The sequence below is a fragment of the Papaver somniferum genome, chromosome 2, assembly GCF_003573695.1.
Source record: "Papaver somniferum cultivar HN1 chromosome 2, ASM357369v1, whole genome shotgun sequence".
In the NCBI taxonomy this organism is placed as follows: Eukaryota; Viridiplantae; Streptophyta; class Magnoliopsida; order Ranunculales; family Papaveraceae; genus Papaver; species Papaver somniferum.
Window position 1 is genome coordinate 80614857 of NC_039359.1, and position 7257 is coordinate 80622113.

Sequence of the window (7257 nt, forward strand, 5' to 3'; positions counted from 1 at the left end):
TGATAGTAACCAAGATCTATGACATACTAAGTAATATAAACACCGAAATCTTTAATGATGAATCATTCAAAGTGACAAAGATACAAGTTCTTGAATACAAGGGAACCCTAATCTCACTCTAGGCTTAGTTCTCTCACTCCCCCCAAAATCCGATCCCTTACATCTTGTCTAAGGACCTCTATTTAGAGGCCAACCAACCCAATTGGTGTACAACTCACTTTACCTCGCTACATTCTCGCGGAGGTGCCTTATACTTCGCCCAGACCATTTTCCATAAAAAAATTTCTCTTCTTTCGCTATCCTCACATGGGCTTGTCGGGACACCTGTCTCTTTTCTTGCTCCATAATTTATCTACTTCGCGGCTTGTCTTCTCAGCTAAGTAATCTTACTTCGTCCTTTTCTACTTCGCGGCTGGTATCTTGTAGGGTACTCCACTGATCCTTCATAGCCCATATTCCCCTAGGAGATTACTTCGTGATGAAACACTATCCCGCACATGATTTTTACCTCGTCAACTAGTCAATAATGGTGACTCTGACTTGATTTGACAAGTCACCGACGAAGATTTTCGGGACACGGTACAGGATCTCCTGGCCTGATTCTCGCGTCTTCCCTATGTCCACGTGGAGGTCCATATTTTGGTATCTACAAACCTCAAAACTAAGCCACTATGCAGTAAGTTAGTGGTGTTGTTTTCATGTTTCATACCACCATCATGATACGCCACATTGATACCGAGTGAAGCTATGAAGAGTATTTATTTCATGTTATTTGTGCATGAATTAGTCCATTAATTTCCGGTCTAGGATGCACAGTTTCCATATTTTATAATTAATTCACAGTTCAGGTTTTTGAATTATGATATTAGAATATATTGAAGGATTGAGATGTGGGAAAAAATTGAATTATTGGATGATAATGTGAAGGGAATAAAGAACTACAGAAGCTACCGGAGAACTTTCAATGAAGTACCAGTACAAGTAAATTTGGCAATTGAGTGCAAATAAGCGGGACAATTTCTGCTTGTCTTTCAAGTTTTAGAAGAATACCAATCCTATAATAGTTGGAAACAACTTGAAAAGACCAATTTTATTTCTTATCAATATTCACAAGTGCACACCATTCAAAAGTTATAACTGCATATTCCTATTTCTGTTACTTTGTATTTGCGAAATATAGCAGCATGCCACTAGCTGCATAGTCCATATCAAGTATGAGTTTTATTAATCTATTAAAGTATTGTTTTTGCTATCAAATGCATATATCCATTTCGCGAAAGATAATATGCAGATCGGAAAATGAAGATTCTAAGACCAATTAAAAGAAAAATCAAGTGAACCGGTATTCTTTAGATTAAGAATAACCATTCATCTTCTGCTTCGGAGGTTACATTAGACTGTTATATTGGGAACAGTCTAACATATAGTAACTCCTGCAGGATTTGGTGAACCCTGTAACACCTTTGTGCTTGTGGAAGACAGGAACAGGTTTACACATTGGAGAGGTGTTGGTAACAAGCACAAAGTACTGAGTCTACTGACCGTCTGACCATCGCAAGTTCACAACCAAAATCTTTAACTACTTGGTTGCTAAAGTCTTTGACCTAACTTTGTGCCACACCTTGATTAATAAAGGTTTGCTCCTTGCTGGACCATAAGGAGTGACCAGGCCCAACAAATCGTTGGAATCATCAAATATTGAAAGCAAAATGCATATAATGCCTATACTATTACTAGGTAACCCCAAAATTACCAAAAGTTATTAAAACCAAAGGCTTTTATTATCAAAATCAAGCCGATTAAAGGAAAAATGACATAAACAGTTGTTTGGGGATTTGGATATGGAGTTTTTGGATGAATCTAGGCTAGTAATTCGCAAACCGCCATTACTCTCTACCATGACGGATTGGACATTGACGGTTGTGGCTGTATTTTCCTTTGCCTGGATCTCTCAATTGTATGCCATGCTTTAAGGGGAAAAGGACATGTTACATTAGCGATTGACCATCCCAAGAAGGGGCTCGTGCATCTTAAGCGGTCGTCAAATTTGCGAAGGATTTGTGAGATACTACTAAGCAGCTAGCCCCCTTATGCAGCCCCCCAAAAATCCGAAATTTTATGGGGCCACGGCGAGTTAGCAAATTTCACAGGATGTTTCCAATCTAATGAATCCAGTAATTATGTTTATGGTGGGTTTGTTCGTAGAATTCACCGTTTCCAGGAATTTATAATCCCATGGAATTATAAATTCTGAGATTTATGTAAATTCTTTATGTGTTTGGTAATTCAATTATAATTCTTAGGATTTAAAGAGTTCTCTTATTTTAAAGTCTTTGTACCATTTGGCATTATCCTCAAATTTTAAAATTGCATATATATGGGATTTATAGTTAAAAAAATGGGTCCTTAAATCCGTTGATAAGTTTCCCAGCAAATATTAGGAGGAGGCGTCAGACTCCATATGGAGGATTTGCTGGAAAACTGAATCCCGTAGAAACGTGATTCCAAGGATTCGGGCAACCAAACATACTGAGGGAAACATAATTCTACCAAATTCCCTGGACCCATAAATTCCCCCTTTAAAATTCTACATCCAAACCCACCATTATTTCGTTTCATATGGATTTGTCAACTCTCTTTGAAATTTGATAACATGTTGCAGCGGTCTTGAAAAAAATAACTAGCAGTTTAGCCCTTCGTGTCTATATGTTTTTGAAACACTTGCTAGCTACCGTTAACGTGAAAACTAAGCCACCAGTTAGCCAGTTAATTTTGTTGTTTTCATGCCTCATATTACAGAGATGATATACCACATTGATACAGGGTGAATCAAGGAGTAACTTTTTTCATGATGTTTATGTATAAATTAGTCCGTCACTAATGGAGCGTACAAAGATTTCGGCTTCTATAGCCGAGTCATAGTTCAAGTTCTCATATTATAAAAGCAGAAAATAGGTTGATGAACTGAGATGTGGGAGAAAATTGAAATACTCGATCCGAAAACGAATTAAAATCTGTAGAAATTACGGGAGAATATTTCATGTGATAGTATAAGAAGTAAATTTGGCATGAGAGCACATAATATTTGGACAACTTCACTTGTCTTTGAAGTTTTAGAAGAACCTTAAGTTGTAGATGCAAAAAAATTGAAAAAGACAACCCAAATTACCATTAACACTACGGGAAAAATCATCATTGACGACTACGGATTAGAGTTGTAGTGCCCCTACGCCAACTCCATTTTATGCATTTTGGAACAGGGTATTGTAGAAATTCCAAGCTTTTCTAAAATGCTTGACTAAGTGTTGTAAAGTGTGATGTGATTCATGGTTTGACAATATTTTGCCAAAGTTGTGATTCTCTTTCGATTTTTTTTTGAAAGCCTAACACAACTCTTTCCTGTGTGGTAGGACTATCTTGGACAACACAAGCAGGATACCGTGTAAACATATGTAACAATAATTACTAGTATTATGAATAAGATTTGCACGATTCTTGTATAAGCTATAGAACTATCTTGGACGACACACAGTTATGTTGTAAAGAAACTATTTCACAATATGTTGATTGTGTAGTTGAAAATTGGAAGACAACGTCTATTAATATTGTGAATACTCATGTCACTACACTTCCTAGAGTTGCACAACTATTCTGAACAACTACTTATTATGTTGCAAGATTTGTTTTTACAATCATTGTCGCGAGTAGTAGAAATTTTTACACAACACTTGTTAGTATTGTGAATATTACAGTCAGTACACATGTTGGAATTGTAAAACTACCTTGATAAAATTATAATGTGTAGAGAAATTTTCAACACAACTCTTACTAGTATTGTAGGACTATCTTGGACAACACAGATAGGGTATCGTGGAAACATATGTAATAAAAATTACTATTATTATCGCCGAAAATAATTTACATTCACATTAACCTATCATTTTAACACATTTACATTCATTCAAGTTAATCTTCCACTCCAATTGCATTACCTAGCTAAGAAAAGAAATTCAAATGCTTACTAACATGAGTAAGAACTTCAAAAGCATCTAGATCCTTGTAAAGTAATGCGATTGACTTCAGCAGCTATTCACATAGATCCTGCCCGTTGCCACTATAAGCATTACAAGCAAAAGTACAACTTTTGTGCAAGAAAAAAGACCTTCAGGTGAATGTCAGCATGTTTTTGGGTGAGTCCAGGTGGATCTGCATTAGCTTCTACAACCATAAAACAGAATCAGCATTCAGCATGGGATCTTGGCCAAAGCACATAATCCTGAACTTGACTATGCTGGATTAAGTCAATTTATTTGGGGAACGAAAATATCACATAGGATGCACAAAATCATTTTTAGATCTTGGATAAGACATTGGTAAACCAAAAAATTGAGGAACTGGATCCTAGATCAAAACCTGGCCAGGAGCGGACTACTATATAAGTCTGAAAGTTCGCAAAAACGATGAATCCAATCATTTACGGGTAAGATTCCATGGGAATATTCTCCGAAACCTTTAGTACACACAAATTCGTCAACTTCGAGAAAGAAAATGGCCCCGAGATCGATACCTGGCCAGGACCGGACTACTATATATAAGTATGAAAGTTCGCAAAAACGATAAATCCAACCATTTACGAGTAAGATTCCATGGGAATATTCACAATAACTTCGAACTTCCTGGTTCACGATTTGGTCATGGAGACGTTTTCGGATATTTCTACCCAATCTCAATAACCCTAAGTTAGTGATTTAACCCAATTTTTTTTATTTTTTATTTTGCATAAGTGAGAAATTTTTTGCAGAACCAGACAACAAAATAGTTTTTTGCTGAAGTGAGAAAATTTTTGCAGAAGTAAGAAAATTTCTGCAGAAGTGACAAAAATTTGTCTTATCCTTACGACGAATTTTCTTAAGAGTTGTGGAAGTGATGTAGAAAAACTTTCATCACAACCATCCATTTCCATCTAAAGCCGTCCATTAATTATTTTTTTTCATATTACCATCGTATCTATTCTTTCCTTATCAATTTCAAACATTTTTTTTCCGTCACAGAGCTGCAACTTCATCTCCCCCTCCGTCATCTTCACTGAAATCACCACCATCTCCCCCTCTATCGTCTCCAACTCCAACAGATCTGTTAATTACTATCGTCTTCAACTACATCGATCTCGGCTTCGTCAGCTCAGGAGATTTCTTCACCAACTTCATCATCACCAACAAGTAATCTTACATAGAGTTGAAGACTTACCACCTCCGCTAATAGATATGAAATGATATGCATTGTCATCGTAGAATGTCTTATGCTTAAAATTGCATCTGAGCCCATGCTTTCATCAACTAATAGATATGAAATGATATACATTGTCATTGTAGAATGTACAAGATTGTTTACAGAGAAGGATTCGCGCTGTTTGCGGCTCTGTCACATGAGCATTGTTTTTGAATATTATATTTTGTTTTACAACTCTTATAAAGGGTTGTCATAAAGTTAGTATATTAAAGAACCACAAACTTGACAGAACTTGTGATAGTGTAGGTATGGTTAGTGGTGTAAACTTGCATGCAGGAAGGTAGGGATCAACACCTCTCAACCTCTTTTTTTCCAGCATTCTATATTTTTACTTCAACAACACTTATAAGTGTTGTTATACGTTTTTATTAAGAAAAAAAAAAACAAAAACAAAATTTGTGAACTGTAAGAATAGTTGATGAGACTTCCATGCAGTAGGTTCATGTTCGAATCTCCCTTCTAACTTCATTTTTTCCACCATTCTATATTTTTACTTCAACAACACTTATAAGTGTTGTTATACGCTTTTATTAAAAAAAAATCAAAATATGAACTATAAGGATGATTGATGGGCTAGACTTACATGCAATAGGTTCATGTTCGAATCTCCCCTCTAACACTATTTTTCATCATCATATTTTGGTGTTCTTCAACAACTCTTATGAAAATTGTGATAGGCTTAGTCACTACCTTTACGGAACAAAGTTGTTATAGCTAAATGTCGTCCCAACTCTTTTGCTTAAGGAGTTGTCGTTTGTTTTCTTAGCGACCCATTGGTCCTAAGGGTTGGTAGTGATGATATACGACAACTCTTCCTTTAAAACCAGTTGTAAAACATAATACATTGTATGATGTTTAGCAAAGAGTTGTAAAACCCCAGTTGTAGATGTATATTTTTCCTGTAGTGTAAGAACCACAAAAGAATTGTAATTGGCGATTTGTGTTTGTGTGTAGTTGTGGAAAATAACAACATGCATTCACTATATCAGTTATGGTCTTATATTATTGGGTTCCGTTAACTTATATATTGGGATATAGGTTAAGAAAGAATTAAAATTATTATTTTACATAGAATTTATAAATTCTCTTGGTTATACGAGGCTTTTTAAAAAAACTTTTGTTAAAGAGAGAGCAAAAACGGATTCGAAGAGTTCAAAAATCGCAGTTGATGACTCGTTATCCCCATCACCATCACTGTCACCGATCCACTATGCCCCTGAGACGTTGGGATTTCATTGACTTAAAAGTTCTTAAAAGCAAATTGAACAATAACATGACAAATGGAATGGTTTTCTTTAAGTTCGTTCCAATAGAGACGAGCAATTGGACAAGTCTGGATTTAGCTTTAATTTCACACACACAAGGTATCATTGTAACCAGTGGAGTAGGGTTTAGATCCCTCCACGGCAAAGTGTAAACACAACAGAACACGCCTTGGATAATCAGACCCTTCATTTATTTATTTTAGAAAATAAAACTTAATTCCTTTGTTAAGCGCTTATAAATTAACCCATATCATAATCAAACCCTAATAATTTATAAAATTACTCATAATTCCTTCATCAAGGTTTGATTGAGTCATCATTCTTGATTCCAAGTAGCAATCCGGTTAATCTTGGATATATCATGTATAAGGGTATTCTTTTTCGTCACATAAAGTGGGAAGATAATTTCTCTAATTGTGCAGGGACATATCCGAGTTAGAAAAATTTAATGAATCGTCCATAATTAATGAGTCAATTATAATTTTTTGCACTCCTCAAATCCTGTTTTGCTCTCCCTTAAACAAAAGTCTTTTAAAAAACAGATTTTATTATTTTTAGAATGGATGGTTTCCACTTTTATTCTTATAAATATTATTTTTATTTTATTTTAAGAAGTGGAAAGCAAAGAATAAGAAAATTCACTACCCTCCACTAACTTTAATTTCTTTTATGGAAGTGCTGGATCCACCGACATTTCCTCCTA